At 46.8% G+C, this 22,241-nt stretch overlaps 1 protein-coding gene across 2 annotated transcripts in view; it reads right to left on the reverse strand.

Annotated features, from left to right (window-relative positions):
- The window catches only part of NME7 (NME/NM23 family member 7), a 118,310-nt gene that overhangs the window by 1,625 nt on the left and 94,444 nt on the right, over positions 1-22,241 (reverse strand). The window lies entirely within an intron of this gene.

Consider the following 22,241-nt stretch of genomic DNA (forward strand, 5'->3'; position numbering starts at 1 on the left):
GGCTGACTCTCTATCTACTGAGCCAAACCGGTGCTGGCTGGTTTGCATTTTTGAGGCTATTCTAAGGTCACAACCTTGGTCAGACAAAGGACCTACTGCTTTCATATACCTTCTGTTCTGAGCCGTTGCATGCGTGCCTGTGTGTGTGTGTGCCTGTGTGTGCCTGCACTCTGCCCGTCACTCCCTTCAAGCTTCTGTCCAGTCCTGCCTCCCTTGCCCACCTATTCCCCATCTGTGGTCCTCAGGGTGGTGTCTCCAGCCAGGCGATGGGAGTGGGCTTAGTGTTCACTGAAGTGGGCGTTTGTGGGCGGCCTGCTCTGTGCCAAGCAGGTTTAACACTGACGGCCGGGCCCAGGGGAGAGCAGAGCGCACCCACGTTTCCTTTCTGCTGCAGCTCACTCCTAGCATGAAGCACTTGCCGGCTCTCAGACCTCTTGCTGCTGCGTTCCCCGCCCCCCTCGCACCAGCTGGACACACAGGATCCCCTAGAGGAGGTCAAAGCCATAGAATCAGAGACGGCCCCTGAGTCCTCACGGGGAGGAAACTGCTTCTAACTTGTAGCTTCAACCACGTCGTGAATAAGAAATAACCTTTTATTGTTAAGCCACTGAAATCCTGGGGCTTATTTGATAATGCAGCTAATACAGTGCCTTTTTTAAAACAAAAAAAGTGAAAGGTCTGTACTCTGAAAACTATATGACATTGAAGAAAGGATTTGAACAAGATACAAATAAATGAAGGCTACACCTTGCTCATGGACTGGAAGGCTTAACACTGTTAAATGTCCGTACCACCTGAAGGAATAGGCAGGTTCCACGCAACCCCTAGGTAGATGCCAGGGGCATTCTTCCCAGAATTAGAACTAACCCTAAACTTTATGGAGAATCACAAGACCCCCAAATAGCAAAAGAAACCGGAGAAAGAACCAAGTGGGTGGTACCCTGCTTCCTGACAGCAAACTACACTCTAGGCTGCACTACTCAGGGCCCTATGGTGCTGACACAAAAACATGGGATACCACAGAGAGCCCAGAAATAACTCTCATTTATGGGACCAATTGCCCTACAACAAAGGCAGCCAGGAAATACAACGGGGTGAAGCCAGTCTCTTCGCTAAGTGGTGCTGGGACAACAGGACAGGTACAAGCACAAAATAAAACCACCACGTGCTTGCACCATATACAGAAATAAACTCAAGATGGGTTAAGCAGTTAAGTGTTAGGCCTGAAACCATGAACTAGAAGAAAATACAGTGAACTCTGACATCACTCTCAGCAATACTTTTTGGATATGCTCCTCGGGTAAGGGAAACAAGAACGAGTAAACTGCCTGGTCGACGTGGCTCAGTGGTTGAGCGCCAACCTATGTACCAGGAGATCATGGTTCGATTCCCGGTCGGGGCACATGCCCGGGTTGCAGGCTCGATCCGTGTGGGGTGTGCAGGAGGCAGCTGATCAATGATTCTCTCTCATCATTGATGTTTCTCTCCCTCTCCCTCTCTGAAAAAACAAAAACAAAACACACCATATATTTAAAAAAGAAAAGTATACAAATAGGACTATATTAAAGTAAAAAGCTTCTGTACAGTGAAGGGAACACTGACAAAAGGAAAGGACAACCACTGAATGGGAAAAGGTATCCCACAAATGATACATCTAATAAGGGGGTAATATCCAGTCTGTAAGTAAAGAACTCGTGAAACAGCCCCAAACAACCCCCAAACCCAATCCAATGAAAACACTAGGCAGAGAACCTGCAGAGACATCTCTGCCAAGAGGACTTAGGGTGGGCAACAGGCATGAAGACACGCCCAACCTCACTTCTCCGGGAAATGCAAAGTGAACCCCAGAGATATGGCCTCACACCTGTCATCATCAAATCCACAACACGTGCTGGCGAGGCTGGGCGGAGAAGGGACCCTGGTGCACTCTTGGTGGGATTGTAAATGGGTGCAGCCACAGTGGAAAACGGTATGGAGGTCCCTCAAAAATTTAAAAATAAAACTGCCAAATAGTCCACCAATTTCACTTCTGGGTATTTATCTGAAGAAAAACCCCCCACTAATTTGAAAAGATATACACACCCCTATGCTCCCTGCACCATTCTAGGAACAGCCACAACAGAGAAGCAACCTAGACGCCCATGGGAGATGAGGGGTAAAGGCGATGTGGGAGACAACAGAATATTACTCAGCCGTAAAAAGAATAAAAGCCTGTCATTTGTGACAACATGGGTTGGACCTAGGGCAGCAGTTCTCCACCTTCCGGCCCTTTAAATACAGTCCTCATGTTGTGACCCAACCATAAAATTATTTTCGTTGCTACTTCATAACTGTAATGTGGCTACTGTTATGAATCGTAATGTAAATATCTGATATGCAGGATGGTCTTAGGCGACCCCTGTGAAAGGGTCGTTTGACCGCCAAAGGGGTCGCGACCCACAGGTTGAGAACTGCTGACCTAGGGGATATTATGCCGAGTGAAATACATCACAGAGAGAAAGGTAAATAGCAGATGATCTCACTAATGCGTGGAATCTAAAAAAACAAATGAATAAACAAAACAGAAACAGACCCCTAGATATAGACAATAAGCTGATGGTTGCCAAAGGGGAGGGAGCTGGGAGATGAGCTATAGACAAAGAAACAAGTAAGTAATTGGAACTCCTGCTTCCAGACCATTACCAAGTCTTTCTCTTCTCATCAGTGCGCTCCGTCCCTCCGGAGACTGTGTCATCTCCCTCCTCACGGTATCCTTACTACCCCTCAGAAAGGAGTGCTCACACCAGGCCAGCCAACCAGACACTTGGTTCCCATACAGACTGTAAGGGAAGAGTTTTCCAAAGGCCAGCGTTTTCAAAGGCGGGCGGGTCGCCTGGGCGCGAGCCTGAGAACAGTCCCTTAGGAGAAGGAGGGCGCCCCGGCTGGGCGCCGGCAAGCAGCCCCGTGCAGGCACACTCGGCATCTGTTTTCGGACCTCAATTACGGGCAAGTAATACTCGATTTCCACTATGGCAGGAAAACAGACAAGTATAATAATGAATGCACTTAAAGAACCGCAGTAAATAAGATTTCAGCTGGTCTCAGATATGGTAAAAATGACGCAGGTGATACATGGCTGACGAGAACTTAAGAACCTTTGCTCAAATTGCAGCATGAAAATAAGCCACGGCTGGCAGTTCTGTACCTGTTTGGGCCAAATCTACTTGAACTCGGGTTTAGAACAACGGCGGCACTCATCCCCGGAGGGCCCTGCTCCAAGCCCAAATTAAAAACGTTATCAGCGATCAGAGACCAAACTCCAGTTACCAGGAGCGTTCGAGTCGGCGATCGCCGACTGCTGGCTTCCCGGAGGATTAGTAACGCTTGGCTATCTGTCTGGCCCGTGGGAGACTGAGGACCTTGGGAGCACAGGGAGGCTACACAGTGAGCGAGCCGTCAAGACCAGTTTTAATCGAGTGAGTCAAGTGACCTTAGTTTCAAGTTCGAGAGAGAACTGTGCCTTGCTCCTCCGTGAGGGCAGCACCAACCACACACGGCGCCTGCCGTCCCCGAGGCTCAGCACCAGCACCGGGGAAGATGACCGGGAATTAAAGAGACATGAGCCTTTGCTATCCCGTTAGCACCCATCTCCTGCCCCCTGTGGGGTGGAGGGCTGGGTGCCGGCAGACACCTTGGTGTGAGTTTTAATTCTGTATTCTTCCCTCTGAAATTGTTGGCATCACCTGTTTTGAGAGAGCAAGTGTCTCACTCAGGTGCCAACTCTGACTGAGCGCAGAATGCAGCCACAGGCGAATCCCACTCCCTCAGAAAGGCCCACGCTGTGGTCACACTATGACCCCCAGCTTGCTCCACCACACACCTGAACAAAGCCGCCTTCCTAAGAGCAGGACTCTGACGCTCCTTCCCAAGGGAGAGCATGGCTTGTGGCTTCCTCTAGCGTGGCCTGTGGACGGGCAGAGGGGCGCGGGGCGGGGAGAGCCCCGTGCCGCCACAGTGCCCGCCCGACACAGGCGCTGCTGGGTGAGCCCCTGGTCAGGCGCTTCAGCTCAGGGAAGTCAAGGGCTCCAGACACAGGGCTGGGAGGGAACCTTGGGGCCTTGACGGAAGGGAGATGAACAGGACCTCCTTGCCCACATCACTGCGATGGAGCCCAGACGTCCTCGGGCTGTGGCTGTCCCCTGAGATCCAGGCAGGTACAAAAGTGGCCCAAGTCATCAGAGTGGCTCCCGCATATAACTGTCTTCCCGTGAGCACAGAGGCCACATGTGAAGGGCTGGGAGACAAAACAAAAATGTCGCACGGAAGTGCGAGGCCTTTAGTAACTCCGTAAAGCCAACGTCCTCGGGATTCTCCTGGAAGACCTTGGTCCCTCTGACGGCCACTCGCTAGTGAGAACAGCTCTCTGTGAGCCAGGAGGCAATTACTCATCAACTCAAAATAGATGGCACTGCCCTTTCTCCTTGTGGAACAGACACCCCCTTTTCTAATGTAACTATAGATGCAGGAAACAGCGTTCGAAGTCACCGATCGAAGTTTCTGGAGTTTCATTCTAAAACTGTGCTTCGTGACTATTAAATGGCCTCTTCTCCTTGAAGGTGGCTTTGGTTGTAGCCAGTCCCTGCCCAGCCCCTCTAACATCTGAAACTATGAACCGACATTTGGCGCTTCCGTCCCCCTCTCCTCCCCTCCCCGCCACAAAAGATGAAAAAGCACTGAGTTACCATGGCTCAGTGTGAGTCACACCAACTTCTCAATATTTACATTTTAAATTTCACTCACTCTTGCGACAGATTAAGTGCTTTAACAGATTACCCTGCAGGATCCTTACATGTTTACAAAGTAGATATTAGCCCATTTCTCAGTTGATGAAACAGGCTTTTCCTAGGACAGCTAGTAACTTGCCCGGGGGCACATGGCTGTGAGTGCCTGGGGTCCAACTAACCCGAAGTGCTCACAGGAGGGTGGAACCTGGCCTGGCCACTTCCGGCCGGATGACCTTGAGGAGAACATGTCCCTGCGTCTCAGATTTCATATCTGTAACACAGTGATACCTATTACACAGGGATGTTGTGAAGATTAAATGAGTTAGATTACGCAAGCATTTAAAACAGTGCCCAGCAGGTACTAAGTACCACGTAATAAGTATCAGTATTATTGGTTCTCCAATAGGCCCACAGTGCGTGGCCCACCCTGCTGTGAGTCTATGAAGAGAGCCATCAAGAGAGCTGAGACTGAAGGCCATTCCTGCTTCTCAGAGGACAGCGTGCTTCACCGGGATCCCTTCCTGCCCTGAGAGGACAGCCCGCATCACTGAGATCACTTCCTGCCCCTCAGGGGACAGCCTGCATCACTGAGATCACTTCCTGCCCCTCAGGGGACAGCCTGCATCACTCAGCAGATCACTTCCTGCCCCTCAGAGGACAGCCTACATCACTGAGATCACTTCCTGCCCCTCAGGGGACAGCCTGCATCACTGAGCAGATCACTTCCTGCCCCTCAGGGGACAGCCTGCATCACTGAGCAGATCACTTCCTGCCCCTCAGGGGACAGCCTGCATCACTGAGCAGATCACTTCCTGCCCCTCAGGGGACAGCCTGCATCACTGAGATCACTTCCTGCCCCTCAGGGGACCGCCTGCATCACTGAGATCACTTCCTGCTCCTCAGGGGACAGCCTGCATCACTGAGATCACTTCCTGCCCCTCAGGGGACAGCCTGAACCACTGAGATCATTTCCTGCCCCTCAGGGGACAGCCTGCATCACTGAGATCACTTCCTGCCCCTCAGAGGACAGCCTGCATTACTGAGCAGATCGCCAATGACAAAGACAGACCTTTGCAAACAAAGGCAGTAAAGAGCCACGAGAACCCAATGTAGCATGTGATCCCTGAATGGATCCTAGCCCAGAAACACTTCTTTTGCTACAAAAGACGTTTGTGGAGGAAACTGGAGAGATTGTTGCTCAGAGAGCAGTGCTGTTGTGATTTTCTAACTTCAAGTCACCGTTCTGTGGTGAAAGAGTACCGTGTTCTAGGGCACATACTCTGAAGTGTGGTACAGTAATGGGCAGACAGAAATAATCCCTTCCATCTCTCAGTGCGCCCGATGGTCCCTGGGCTGCAAACACCGCCCTGCCCTTGGCAATCAGGAAAGGGAGGTGCCCAGAATCCGGGCTGGACCCAGGCCCATCTGACACCGTCGTTAGTGATCTGAGGGAGAGAATGAGATCTTGTGTTCACCAGCCTGCTGGCCCACAGGTACATGGGGCCCTGGGCATGAACGGCGTGCCAAGGAGATGGGCGGGGCCTCATGCAGTGAAATGGGAGTGTGGGCAAGAGGAGACAGGAAGGTCAACGGGGACACCTTGGGCATGCATAAGAAGGAAATCCAAGTGGGCTCATTGAGAGAGTTCTCTAAGCAATCGCTGGTGACTCCGGAAGCATCTGGAGGGAGTCCTGGGGGCTCCCTGAGGACTTGGGTCAGAGGCAGCTGCCGTCAGCGGCCATGCTGCTGCCTGGCCTCACAGAAGACAGGGCACCAGACATCTCTTCATGGGAAAACTTTTGTTGCCACAGTTCCTGCACATTTCAGTTTGCAAAGCTCCAAGAGGGAAATAATCGAATTAGAAAACAAATAAAATTACTTGGAAGACAGGACGTCACTTTTATAAAGACATTAGAGAAGTCAGGAAAGGCTCTTAGATCAGATCTGACCAAGGCTGACAGGTTGCATACTCAGAATTTAATAGTTAATGAGGGGATAGTGGCATGAACTTTGTCACTTCTATCCAGAAAGAAATGGAGAGACCAAATGTCGATATAATTGAAGATTTAAGAAAAAAAACACGACTTTTTTACACCCGAAGATATCAAGTCAAAATGGTCAGAACTCATGTTGATACTATCTTTTAAAGGGCAGGCTGGAGATGCAGAAAGGATAGCCTTAATCTCTGACAGTAATGCTCTAAAAGGCAATTGCCATATCTGTATCTATATATCTATGTCTATGTCTATATCTATATCTATAAATATATATAAGCCTAAGCGACTGAACAACATAACGACCGGTCGCTATGACGTGCACTGACCACCAGGGGGCAGGCACTCAATGCAGGAGCTGCCCCCTGGTGGTCAGTGCACTCCCACAGCCAACCTCCTGCGGCCGGCCAAACTCCTGCAGTCCCTCCCTGCCGCCGGCTGGCCCCATTTGGCCCTGATCGCTGGCCAGGCTGAGGGACCGGACCCGTGCATGCATTTGTGCACCGGGCCTCTAGTTTTTCTATAAACCGTCCCCGCTGTCACTCGCGTCAAGCTGTCCTGGCTAAACACATTGCATGAAACGTCAAGCGTCTCCTTAGACACAGCCCCTGGGAAGGCGAATGGGACAGTGGCCCTGGGCTGGGGCCAGTGCCTTGGCAGACAGATGCAGGACAGAGGGGCGCCGTCTCGGGTGCTGTGAATCAGGGGCTCCCATCCCCCCTGCGCTCCGCTCCGCCCCGCCCACCACTGTCACTGTGTGCAGTCTCTGGACAGACGTATGCAGCCTCAAGGAGACTCCCTGCTCCCGGTTAAACCTGGCAGCCATTTCTCTGCCTTGTACCAAATCCCAGTTACCCTAGTTGGGGCTCTCACGAAGCGTCCGTCCGACAGGCCCCACACCAGCTTGCATCGGGCTCCAGCCACTCCTTCCCTCCTGAGCTCGAGTAGAACCAGGCTTCGCCCCTGGAAAGTCCTTTGCTCCTGGAATTCCTGCTCCTTCCTGTGCACTGTGTCCTGCGCGTACAGTAGCTCTAAGTACGTGATCAACCCTCTCATCTGTGCTCGCTGGCTCTTATTTTTCCGCGCCCTCCCCCTCCCCCTCCAGCTGCTGCTGTGTGTTAAAGAGGCTCCAGGCACTGTCCCTCCCTGCCTCTGCCTACGTGCTTCTACCTCCACCACACACACCGCCACCCATGACCAGAGGGAACCGACTGGCACCACGTTCCTACTGCACAGGAAGGTAAGTAAGATTTCCAGAAAGGGACACGTGTGACAGACAAATCCCTTTTCTATCATGAATTCATCTTAATTCATTTTCAAGTAAGAACATGGTGGCCCATAAAGATTCCAAAAGTTCTTTGAGTTTCTGGAACAGCACAGAACAATGAGTTATCTAAAGCTTTATTGGATGTCCTGACAGTGGCTTGGCTTAGTTTATAGCCTTATTTGAATGGCATACCTCGGCCGTGGCCCAGCAAAGTCTGGATGACTTATTTTAGTTAATGTTTCATATTCTCCTAAACTACTTAGAACACAACGCTAATGTCAAAGGCTCAAACAGAACCCAACCCACAAAAGTACAGGCGACTTGCTATCGGCTCACTCCCTGGTGCTGTTTTCAAGATTACTGCTGACGGATTCGAGAAGTGTTTAGAACAGGGAGGTGCTCTCTCCATGAACCTGTCTTCGGGGACTTTCAGGAGAGAGAGAAGGCGTGTTCCAAGGCAATGGCAGCAACAACAACGTTGGCAATACTGTGCGCGCCCAGTCCTCATTCTCCCTTTCCCTTCATAGAGAGGATGTTGATTTTGCTGCCATTACATGTATGGGGAGGGGGGCACGTGATGAATTTCTGACCAATGTCACATAAGCAGAAGTTGTCAGGTAGGTTTCCAGGAAGCTCCTTAAAACCAGGCACTCAGGCCTGCCTGGTTTGGCTCAGTGGATAGAGCGTTGACCTGCGGACTGAAGGATCCCAGTTGGAGTCTGGTCAAGCGCACATGCCCTGGTTGCGGGCTCGATCCCCAGTAGGGGGTGTGCAGGAGGCAGCTGATCAATGATTCTCCCTCATCATTGGTATTTCTATCTTTCTTTCCCTCTCCCTTCCTCTCTGAAATCAATAAAAATATATTTAAAACAAAACAAAACAAAAAACCAGGCACTCAGCAGGTGTCAGTGTCCCTCTGCCTAGCCCTTCGTTCTCTCTGCCTGGACCGAGCACATGACACAGGAAAGAGGGGCCACCTTGGAACTGGGCGGTGACGCGAGGGAAAAGCTGAGATTCCCAGAGCTCTCAGGACTGGTTTCCAGAGCTGCTGTCACATCGACCTCCTCACTTCTTTCCCAATAAGAAAACGTTTCATTTGTTCTATTTTTGGCGTTTCTATTCCTAGCAGCCCGATTCTTAAAGGCTATAAATAACCGTAATAACCACGACGACGGCGACAATAGCAGCACTGTTCTAGACGCTTTGCATTCTTTACCATTTAACACTCACAATCCTCACTGACCTAGGAGTACCATGTCTGTGGACAGCTGGGGAAACTGAGGCTTGGATCCTAAGAAGCAGACTTGGGAGGTGAGTCCCAGCAATCCAGTTTTACCTGTGTATCTGCTCTCTCCCACCTGCTAAGTAAGGGAAGACTGCCAGCCGCTCAGCTGAGGTTCTGGGGTCCCATGGACTGTTCTCCACCACTCTTCTCCTTTAGGCTAAACACAGCTCCAATTCAGGCTTCTCCACTAAATTCCTAAAACTCCTCCTTTGCCTAGTCATCCATTGAAAGACATTCGGGTTGTCTCCATGTCTTGGCTATTGTGACTAACGCTACAATGAACCTGGGGGTGCATATGTTGCTATGAATAAGTGTTTTCAAGTTTGGGGGGTAGATACCCAAAAAAGGGATCGCTGGGTCATATGGTAGCTCTGTTCTGAATTTTTTGAGGGACCTCCATTCTGTTTTTCACAAGGACTGCAGCACCCTACATTCCCACCAGCAGTGTGCGAGGATAAAGAAGACATGGTACATACACACAATGGAATACTACTCAGCCATAAAAAGATGAAATATTGTCATTTGCAACAACAGGGATGGGTCTCAGAAGTATCATGCCAAGTGAAAGAAGTCAGATGGAGCCCTAGCCAGTTTGGCCTGCGGACTGAAGGGCCCCAGGTTCGATTCCAGTCAAGGGCATGTACCTTGGTTGCGGGCACATCCCCAGTAGGGAGTGTGCAGGAGGCAGCTGATCGATGTTTCTCTCTCATTGATGTTTCTAACTCTCTATGCCTCTCACTTACTCTCTGTAAAAAAAATCAATAAAATATATTTTAAAAAAATAAGTCAGATGGAAAGGGACAAGAACGGTACCATTTCACATATCTGTGGGATATAAAACAGAAAGCAACAAATGAACGAACAAGCAAACAAGCTCTATACAGACCACAGAATGGTGGTGACAGGAGGGGAAGGGGGTGAGGGGGACCAGAAGGTAAAGGTGGTAAAGGTGATGAAGGAGACTGGACTTCGGGTAGTGAGCACACCATCGAGTTCAAAGAGCTCATGTTATACACCTGAAACTTATGTTACCTTCAACCAATTTAATTTAAAAATAAATGTTTAAAGAGTGAAGGCAGATCAAACAGTTCCAGGAAATAAATCTTCACTGTGAGAATTTAGAGCCTCCTGCTGTGTCTGTCCACTTCCTAACTCACCTGCCAGAGCATTTCGGCTGCACCTGGTCCTCACCTGTGGGCATGTGGGATGAGACCTGCCTTCACTGATCTACCCAACCCTGACCCTTGCCGATGACGTCATCACCAAGGGCACCAATCAGGGCCAGCTTCAGTGGTGGTGTCTTCAGTCAGGCGCCATGCCCCCCACTGGGACCTGGGGCTCCCCTAACACAGGTGGGAATTTCTACCTGCAGTGGGATACACTTGGGTTAAGACTGAAAACAAAAACAAAACCAACCACTGGAAGTTGCCTGTGAGGCCCCCTTGCAAGTGTGAAGTGACCTTTCTCACCACGACTGCTCTCTGAATCGATCACAACACAACAGTGAACAGGAGGGGAAGTGGGGGATGCTGGCCACGGTGGAAATTCATTGACGAGTTTGGAAAATCAGAATCACAGGAATTAAGAACTGAGAGAGACCTGAGAGAATGTTGTGCAGTCCCTTTAATTCCATTGCTTTCTCACTTTCACAGACTTTCCATTTCCTACAGATGGACAACAGAGAATGTGATGCTAACATGTCTAGTCAGAGACTCATTGAGGGCGTGTAAGACTGGAGACAGGAGCAGGTCTCTGACTCTGTGCCTGGACCTTCCTCTCACGCCTCCTTACCAAGGAAACAAGACACGCCTGTGCTACTTGGGCCTAGCCTTCTAGGCCAAATTCCACCACAACCACTTGTTTCTCTGGGGTTTTAAACCCTAGCCACTCTGATCTTGAATAATGACCTAAATAATCCACCTTATGCTGTATTTCTGGCCTCTAGACACACCCTTCCTCTTGCCCATATGCTCTTCCTGGGCCTTTTCCTCCCATCCTCACCTCTGTACCTGTGACCTTATTCTCTACTCTAAGCCTCCAATCTACCAACAAACAGAAAACAAAGAAAGATTCTTGTGGAACTTAAAAAACTGGTAAGTGGCCAGACTAAGCATTTAAATTAGGGATCACCAAATTCCTTCTGTCAAGGGATAAGGCGGTAAATATTTCAGGCACCGTGGGCCATACATCTCTGTTGCAACTCCTCAACTCTGCTGATGTTACGTAAATGAATGTGTGTGGCTGTGGTCCAACAAAACTATTTTATTAGACCACAGACATTATGTAAGTGAACAGACGTGGCTGTGGTCCAATAAAACTTTATTTACAAAACCAGGGAGCGGGCCAGATGTGGCTAGTGGGCCATGGTTTGATGAGCCCCACTAAATCACACTATGTCTAAACAGCATCCATCTCTCTAGCTGGCAACATACAACAGTTCCCATGAGTATGTTAATAAATAGCAAAACCACACTGATCATACACAAGAAGTTGTATCTCCCATGTGGGATGTCTTCATACATCTTACCGAAAAACCTAATTAAAATAATTTAAAAACTCATGAAAGCTCATTTTTTAGGGTAAGGACTATTGATCATACTTGAGTAAATGATACATATCACCTAGCAATTCGTGGTCTTAACAAATGCTGAAGATTATACCACTGAACCCAGATGGAACAGACATGCACCTTGTTCTTGGTGAACTGTGCAAGGTTCTTTGTTTTGTTTTCATGTCGCTTCCTCCCTTCCTCCACTCCTCCCTCCCTCCCTCCCTCTTTCAAGAAAATTATCTGATTCGGAGGAGCCTCCAGCCCCTGCCCCGCCCCCCCCTTGGTCAGTGCACAAAGCCTATCACCTGCAGCCGAGAGAGAAAGGAGAGGCTGGCTCTAGTGAAACTGGTGCTGCCTTATGCTGCTTAGTCCACACTCCAGACCTTGCAGTGGCCCAAGGCCAAGGTCTTATTTGTCTCCAGAGGCTTTGCTTCCTACAAAGATTAAATATGCTACAGTCGGATAATTCACTGAAATTACTTAAATACTACTTTCTGAAAAACACTCCTTGGTTTTGGGAAAAAGCACTAAAGTGCTTGCTTCAAAGCCATTTCTATATTTAATCCTGAATTGAGAAATCACTCAATATTTGATATGCCGCTACTGCCCCCCCCACCCCCCCACTTCCCGCCCCCTTTTCCAATTCTGTTCTTTAGCAAACTTGAGTGGTAGCCAGTCGCTCAGGGTGGCCCTCATGAGTCACGCCATCTGGTAACTGTGGCCCTGGGCATCCCCTCTCCACGGAACTTGGGCTGGCCCAGGCTCACGTTAGCCAAGAGTGTGACGGGAGGGACGCTGTGCCAGCTCTGGACCTCAGAGGCCTGGCAGCCTGTGCGCTCGCAGGAGGAGGAGCTGGGAGCCCGCGTGGAGGGAGAGCATCAGCCGCCCGAGCCCAGGGACCCTCCGAGCTGAGAGAGAAAACGCGTTTTTTAAAGCCACTGAGGTTAGGGTAGTTTACTATGCAGCAGTAGGTATTCAAAAACACTTTGAATGATGACAAAGAACAGACGTGACTTCTTTTCTGGGAACCAATGCAGTGAATATCTGAACCATACCGAGTTCTACCTGGAGTTAGTAAAAAAAGAAAAATAAATTTTTTTCTGAAAAAGCTTACTGACCCAGTCTTGACTTGGCCAAGAGGAAGACAGTGAACAATGAGATCTCCAGAACGGAGGGTCATTTTCTGCAGAATGGGGAACTGTGGGGCTTACCTATAACAAGTGTCCAGTCACCATGTTTTCTGCAGAGAGAGGCAAACAGGTGCGATGGAAACCCAGGGCGGGAGTCGGGCGCAGCCAGGGCTTGCTGCCAGCATTCTGTGCACTTGCTGTGGGACCCTGGGCCCCTCCGCTCACACCAGTGTCCTCAGCTCCCAAGGAGACCCATGGCGGTTTGTACCTTTCAGGACTGTTTAGGGACTCAGTCAGGCAGATGTGTGCAAACGCACAGCACTGAGCCTGGTACACAATCGCACTCAGTACATCTTATCCCGTTGCCCTTCGGAGCTTCGTGACAAGGGCTCGGCTGAGTTGCAGGCAGAGCCCTGGGAGAGGCCTCTGACCTGGGACTCCTCCTCCCAGCGTAGCTCTGCGGATCCACGGGAGATGGGCCGTTCCCCAGCCCCCGCCATGGTCAACGCTGTGAAGCACTGAGCTTGCGCTGACCAACAAGGATAAGGAAATCCGGTTACTATCCTGGGCTGAGCTTGGTTCCCCCAAACTCGTATGTACCTCAGAATGTGACTGTATTTGGAGAAAGGTCTTTAAACGGTGACTATGGTAAAATAGGGTCTTTAGGGAGGATCCGAAGCCATGACTGGTGTCCTTGTAGGAAGAGACCAGGACACAGACACACACAGGGATGATGTGTGGAAGCAGGAAGCGGCCACCTCCAAGCCTGGGGAACGTCCTCAGAAGAAACCACACCCGCTGCCACCATAACCTTGACGTCCAGCCTCCAATCTCACAGGAAGTCAATGTGAGTGGTTTGAGCCACCCGCCTGTGGTCTTGTTAGGACAGTCCTGCCAACCACATGGCTGTTCTGAAAGGATGATGGTAACTGAGGCTAAGCTAACACAGCACGGCCGTGAGGGCCTGGAAGGGAAGGGCCACACTGGTCACCTAGACGGAGAAGAGGAAGGAGCCAGGCCTCGGCTGTGGGGAGCTCGGGGCGCAGTGGCTTTCTGGGGTTTGCCTAAGGCCATGCCTGAGCTCGTAGGTACACAGCTCACCCAAGGACACTGCGAGCAGAAATGCCACTGCGACAGCAAAGGCTGAGGGAGCTGGAGCTCCGCCACTCGGACCTCTTTCTTCTGGGAAGTTGTGAAACATCTCACAGGACAGCGAGAAGGGAAAACGCTCTGCTATTTCGAGCCCTTTCTTCTGCTGTAAGGCCATCGGCAGTGCCAACTCAGCGAGAGCTCCTCCAACTCTGGCGCTGCTGCGTCCTGCGAGAGCCAGCTCCACGAGCAAAGGCCGCACCAGAGTGACGTCTGACATGAAGCACAGACACTGCCTCAGAGTGGATCGGGGATAAAAATGTCAACTGTGTGTGAAATAAAACACCACCTTCCCGAGTCCTTTGTGGTAGCATCATGGGAAATTTCCCAGCCTCCCTGACGAGAGTATCTGATGTTGGTAACAGTAACTCATAAGTAGCCTGACTCCACCGTGAGTCACAGGGTCTAAAATACTCTGCATAAATGCTGCACTTATTTATGCTGTTGGGTCAAAACCACAATGTGTGTGATCATTGACACTGGTGACATTAACCACCATGCATCCTCCAATGCCTGTGCTGCTGGTACATGCAGGAAGCTGAGCAGGGTTAGTGGGGACCCCAAGCTTAAAAGCCAATGAAAAGAGGACTGACCCACAGGCAGCTTCAGTGATGATATTAAGAGCTATTCCTATGAACACAGGATCTGGGCATCGAGGCATGGCCTAACCTCATCTTTGACCCTGGAAAGCTAAAATATCCTCTTTTAGTGAAGAAAGGGACATTATATTGAAACTTTAATTTAAATTATGGGACGTTATGAGAATAGAGCAAAACCAAGCCATAAAAACCTACAATTTTAATGTAACCTTTTTCACTTCCTTTAAAAATGGAGCCCGGCCGGTGTGGCTCAGTGGTTGAAAATCGACCTATGAACCAGGAGGTCACAGTTTGACTCCTAGTCAGGGCACATGCCCAGGTTGCGGGATCGATCCCCAGTGTGAGGTGTGCAGGAGGCAGCCAACTAATGATTCTCTCTCATCATTGATGTTTTTATCCCTCTCTCCCTCTCCTCTCTGAAATCAATAAAAACATATTTTTAAAAAATGGATTAAATGCTATAGATTAAAAATGGTGGCAGAGTAAGTGGGTGCTGCATGGACATGCTCCCAGGAACAAACTGGTATTACAACTAAAATACAGAAAAACTTCCTGAATAATCAATGGACAACTCACAGGAGAGACCCTGACACCGGAGGACCAAAAGTGGAGACCACATAGAGACGGGTAGGTGGGGCAGAGGCACGAAAGGGCTGGCTGGCACCCACATACAGCAACTGAAGTCCGGGAGAGATAGCTCAGCTGTGGGGGGTTGCCATGGAGAACTCTGGGATCTAATCCTCAAGCTGGGCCCCCCAGGAGAGAGCACCAAAACTGAGGAGGGTACCCAAATAACATCTGGCTGTGAACAGCAGCAGGGGCGCTGTCTGCCAGGGAGTAACAGCTGAAAATTCAGGCACCCCCTTAAAGGGCCAAGGCAAAAAATTCCCTGTGGAGCCAACTACCTTGTGCTCCAGCAGAGGGAGGGTGAAGTGGACTGGAGCTGTGAGGGCAGAACCCAGGACTGGGGACTCAGGGGATAGAGCTCAGAAGGCAGACACCCCAAGTTTCCTGGGCTGAGTCATTCCCTCACACACTGGAGGACATCTTTCCCACATAGACATTTGCCTTGCCTGAGGGGAAGACAGTCAACACACCCTGTTGGAAAACACCTTACCCTCAGGTCACTTAAGAGATTAAAAATAACAATTAGCCTCCAGGCAGAAGCAACTGCCCTACCCTCTTGAAATAAACACCAAAAAACCTCTCACCACACCTGAGGACAATTGCCTGAAGGACAATACAAGGCAGAGGTGGTCTCTGGAGGCTTTGAGTCTTTGCCTGATCTAATTAGTCAGAAACAGCCTTTAACACTGTCCTGATTGGGAGGCATAAAGGATCTACCTAATACATAGTCACAAACCCGAACAGAAAGCCAAAATGAGGATACAAAGAAACAACCCTCAAATGAAAGAGCTAGAGAATTCTCTAGAAGAAGAGATAAATGAAGCAGAGATAAGAAATTTATCTGAATCAGAGTTGAGTAATGATGATAAAAATGCTCAACAGAATGAAAAAAGATATAGTAACTATGAAAAAAGAATAAGGAATGACATAACACAAATAAAGAACACATTGGAAGGAATACACAGCAGATTAGGGGAAGCAGAGGATCAAATCAGTGAATTAGAAGACAGAGTTGAAAATATAACTCAATCAGAGAACCAAAAGGAAAAAAAACAATTAAAAAAACAGGACAGCTTAAGGGAGCTCTGAGACAATATGAAGCATAACAATATTAGCATAGCAATTGTGCCACAAGAGGCAGAAAGGGAGAAAGGCATAGAGAAGGTGTTTGAAGAAATAATGGCAGAACACTTCCCTAACCTGGTAAAGGAAAAAGTCACACAAGTTCAGGAGGCACAGAGAACCCCAAACAAGAAGAACCCAAATAGGCCTATACCCAGACACATCATAATTAAAATGCCAAAAGTTAAAGACAAAGAATCTTAAAGGCAGCAAAAGAAAAGAAAGCTGTTACCTACAAAGCAGTTCCCATAAGGCTGACACTTGATTTTTCATCAGACACTCTGTAGGCCAAAAGGGAATGGCATGAAGTACTCAAGGTAATAGAAAGCAAAGATCTGAGACCAAGATCACTATATCCAGCAAGGCTATCATTCAAAATAGATGGTCAAATAAAGAGCTTTCCAGACAAAAAAAAAAAAGGCTAAAGGAGTTCATAACCACCAAGCCAGCATTACAAGACAGAAGCAGAGAGAGAAACCTAGCCATACAGAATTAAAATGGCAATAAATAAGTACCTATCAATAATAACCCTAAATATAAATGGATTCGATGCTCCAATCAAAAGGTGTAGGGTAGCTGAATGGATATGAAAAAAACATGACCCAACTATATGCTGTCTACAAGAGACCCACCTCAAAACGAAAGACACACACAGGATGAAAGTGAAGGGATGGAAAACAATTTTCCATGCAAATGGAAAAGAAAAAAAAGCTGGAGTAGCAATACTCATATCTGACAATATGACTTTAAAATGAAGGCCATCACAAGAGACAACAGTGGTCACTACATAATACTTAAGGAATTGGTCCAACAAGAGGATATAACCCTAGTAAACATACATGCACCCAATATAGGAGCACCTAAATATATATATATAAAAAAACTTCTAGAGGAATATAATGGCAAGATTGACAACAATACAGTCATAGTGGGGGACTTTAACACCCCTCTGACTTCACTGAATAGATCTTCCAGACAAAACCTTAACAAGGAAACAGAGACTCTAAAGGACACACTAGATCAGATGGATTTAACTGACATTTATAGAACATTTCACCCAAATGCAGCAGAAGATACATTCTTCTCAAGGGCACATGGATCATTCACAAAGACAGACCACATGTTAGGACACAAAACAAGTCTCTACAAGTTCAAGAAGACTGAAATCATATCAAGCATCTTCTCAGATCAGAGTGGAAAGAAAACAGGAGTCAACTACAGTACAAACACCCCAAAGCATTCAAACACATGGAGGCTAAATTGCATGTTACTAAACAACTAGAGGCCTGGTGCATGAAATTCATGCATGGTTAGGGTCCCCAGGCCTGGCTGGCAACCAGGGCTGATCTGTGGGGGACCGGTGGGGTAATTGGGCACCCTGCTCGCACCTGCCTTGGCCGGCCTGGCACCGCCCGCTGGCCGGCACTGTCCCCCGCCGCTGCTGCCGGTCGCCTCCCTCTGTGCTGTGATCAGCAGGGCCATCGGGGGCTTCCCACTCGCACCTGCCTTGGTTGGCCTGGGGCCTGCGGGCTGGGGGCAGCTCCTGCATTGAGCATCTGCGCCCTGGTGGTCTGTGCATGTCATAGTAACCAGTCATTCTGCCAGTCGTTCTGCCATTCAGTCGATTTGCATATTAGGTTTTTATTATATAGGATGAATGGGTTACCAACGAGATCAAGAAAGAAATCGAAAACTTCCTGGGAACAAATGAAAATGAAGACACAACAACCCAAAACCTCTGGGACACAACAAAAGCCATTCTGAGAGAGAAGTTCATAGCACAACAGGCCTATCTCAAAAAAAAAAACAAGAAAAATCAGCAGTAAACTATTTAACACTACAACTTGAAGAACTAGAAAGAGAACAAGAAAAGCCCAAAGTAGAAAGAAAGATATACTAAAGATTAGAGCAGAAATAAATAACATAGAGACTAAAAAAAAAAAAAAAAGAATACAAAAAATCAATGAAACCAAGAGCTGGTTTAAAGGATAAACAAAATTGATAAAACATTAGCCAGACTCATCAACAAACAAAGAGAGAGGACCCGAATAAATAAAATCAGAAACGAACATGAAGGAGTAATCACTGACACCACAGGAATACAAGGGATAGTAAGAAAATACTATGAACAACTATATGTCAACAAGCTGGACAGTGTGGATGAAATAGACAAATTTCTAGAAAAATACAATCTCCCAAAACTGAATCAGGAAGAATAAAAAAACCTGAATAGGCCAATAACAACTGATTAAATAGAAGCAGTAATCAAAAAACTCCCAGCAAACAATAGCCCAGGTCCAATCGGCTTCACAGGGGAGTTTTACCAAACATTCAAACAACTAACTCATATACTCCTCAAACTATTTCAGAAAATCCAAGAGGAAGGAACACTTCCAAACTCTTTTTATGAGGCCAGCATTATCCTAATTCCAAAACCAGATAAAGACACTACAAAGAAAGAGAAGTACAGGCCAATATCCCTGATGAACACAGATTCTAAAATCCTCAACAAAATATTAGCAAATCATATCTAGCAATATAATAAAAAGATCATACACCATGATCATGTGGGATTTATTCCAGGGAAGCAAGGCTGGCACAATATATGCAAATCAATAAACGTGATACATCACATAAACAAACTGAATGGCAAAAATCACATAATCATATCAATAGATGCAGAAAAAGCATTCAATAAAATACAACACCTACTTTTTAAAAAAAATTTTGCTTTATTGCTTAAAATATTACAAAGAGTGGTACATATGTCTCCTTTTTTCCCCCCCTTGACCTTCCACAACACCCATTTTTGATAAAAACTCTCAGCAAAGTGGGAATAGAGGGAGCATATCTCAACACAAAAAAAGGCCATATATTACAAACCTACAACCGACATCATACTCAATGGGCAAAACCTAAAACCATTTCCCTTAAGAACAGGAACAAGACAGGGATGCGCACTTTCATCACTCCTGTTAGACACAGTACTGGAAGTGCTAGCCATAGCGATCAGACAAGAAGAAGAAATAAAAGGCATTCAAATTGGAAAAGAAGAAGTAAAACTGTTATTATTCACAGATGACATGACATTGTACATAAAAAAACCCCCAAAGACTCCATCAAAAAACTACTAGACTTAATAAATGAATTCGGCAATGTAGCAGGATACAAAATTAACATCCAGAAATCTATGGCTTTTTTTATACACCAATAATGAACTCACAGAAAGAGAAACTAAAAAGACAATCCCATTTATCATTGCAACAAAAAATTAAGATATCTAGGAATAAACTTAACTAAGGAGGTAAAAGACCTGTACTCAGAAAACTATAGGATGTTGAAAAACGAGATAGAAGAAGACATAAACAAATGGAAGAATATACCATGTTCATGGTTTGGTAGAATCAACATCATTAAAGTGTCCATACTACCCACAGCAATCTATAGATTCAATGCACTCCCCATTATGATACCAACAGAATATTTCACAGACCTAGAACAAACTCTCCAAAAATTCATATGGAATTAAAAAAAGACCCCGAATAACCAATTATGAGAAAGAACAAAGTTTGAGGGATTACAATACCAGATATCAAGCTATATTACAAAGACACTGTTCTTTGCAGCACAATTTACAATAGTTAAGATTTGGCAACAGCCTAAGTGCCCATCAGCAGGTGAGTGGATTAAAAAACTGTCATATATCTATACAATGGAATACTACGCTGCTGTTAAAAAGAAGGAACTCTTACCATTTGCAACAGCATGGATGGACCTGGAGAGTATTATGCTAAGTGAAATAAGCCAGTCAGAGAAAGACAAGTATCACATGATATCATTCATTTGTGGAATATAATGAACAACATAAACTGATGAACAAAAATAGAGCCAGAGGAAAAAAATATTTTAGAATATAAGTAATCCTGTTACTTGCAGATTTTTAATATTTCCTACAACTTTTGTGATATTATACTATGTTAGTACAGTTTTGGTAATATTATATTTAAAATCTTTTTTTCCTAAAATATTAATGTTTATTGCATGTAAAAAAAAAAAAAAAAAAAAAAGGAAGTCCTTCAGCTCATATAGAAACCTAACCTCTGGTTGAAAATGTAGTGCTAAGGGTGAACCACGGGCTTATGGACCCTAAGGCTGAGATTAAGTAAGTACATCAGCCCTGAGGGCTTCTACATTCACAAATACCAGGGGAACTACTAGTCCACGCTGCTTAATAATCTTAACTAACCTACTACTTCTCTACTTGTGGGCTTGCAGTGGTTCTCAACCTTCCTAATGCCGCGATCCTTTAATACAGTTCCTCATGTTGTGGTGACCCCCAACCATAAAATTATTTTCGTTGCTACTTCACAACTGTAATTTTGCTCCTGTTATGAATCATAGTGTAAATATCTGATCTGCAGGATGTATTTTCATTGTTCTCGACCCACAGGTTGAGAACGCTGGTTTAGTTGGTAGTGGAAGGAATTTGTGAGCCCTTCAGCAACAAGGTAAAACTCGACCACGCTTCTAATTTGGAAGTTAATACTCAAAATAATAAGTTAGAAACATTGATCTCTACTTGCATAGGTTATTCCCTATTGGTTTTGTCTAGAGCTATGGATTTAAATGTACAGCATCATGTTTTAAGTTAGGGAACCTGAATCTAACCTTTGACTATAATGGGGGGAAAAAGTGCTCCCTAAACCAAAGTGACAGCTACTGAATGGCTGAAACAGCTTGTGCTTGGAGGAAGAAAAAGAATATGCATTCATCTCATGGGAATGGAATTAGTCATAAAATCCCCAGCTAGGACACACTCATCATGTGCTTTGCTGTCATTACCAAAGAACTAGCAAAAATCTCTACATGTCCCATTGAATAGAAAACATATTATTTGCTTCATTTCCTTTAGCTTATAAACACATTATTTACATCTTTCTTTTAAAAACTGTACCCCTCTTTTTTGATGACACAAGGAAAGCATGGGTACAAATGAACCTCTCTTAACCTTAGTGTAATTTAAAATATCGTTGACCAGAAATGATGCTGGTGGAATGCCCAGTGATGTTTGTGGTATAGCCACTATGAAATGAAGCTAATTTCCATGACCTCTTACCTGGTTCCCATTACTGCGCCATTAAATATCGCTGGGGATTTAGTGTGGAGACGGTCCAGCAGCTCGCCACTCAGATGTGGCCACTGAGTGACTCATACAGAACATCTTTGTTTTCATTTAATTCCTATCAGTAGCTCATACTTCATTAGTCCCATGATGGACTAAGTCCTTGCTGGTGTGTCTAAGATCAAATCACAGCAAGGACGGAGCCGCTGGGCTCCAGGCGGGCAGAGGGAGCGGCCAGTTCCAGAGCACTTTCTGTCCAGAAAATGCCACAAACCCATTTTGTGAAAACCGTCACTTTCCTGCTGAAATCAGTTTCAGGATTTCTACTGTACTCCCAGTTGTCGGCAACCAGCTAGCGCTTTTGTTGATAAATGAGATATTGGAGAAGAGTTCCTCCCACAAAGGCTCCACATTTTGTAACCTCATGCTCCCTGGAGAGCCCGCTTCTGTGCCTATGGAGCCACTGAACAGAGCAACCACCCACCTAAAAAGACTGGGGCAGATTTTACAAACCTGCATTGGGTATCCATGTGGAATAACTATTCTGTTCCTGAAATTCTGAACTCCAAGCCCCAAATGAAGGCTTCTCTACCTTCTGGCACCTACCTGCTTACTCAAGCTCATCTTCCACA

The sequence above is a fragment of the Myotis daubentonii genome, chromosome 18, assembly GCF_963259705.1.
Source record: "Myotis daubentonii chromosome 18, mMyoDau2.1, whole genome shotgun sequence".
Taxonomy (NCBI): Eukaryota; Metazoa; Chordata; class Mammalia; order Chiroptera; family Vespertilionidae; genus Myotis; species Myotis daubentonii.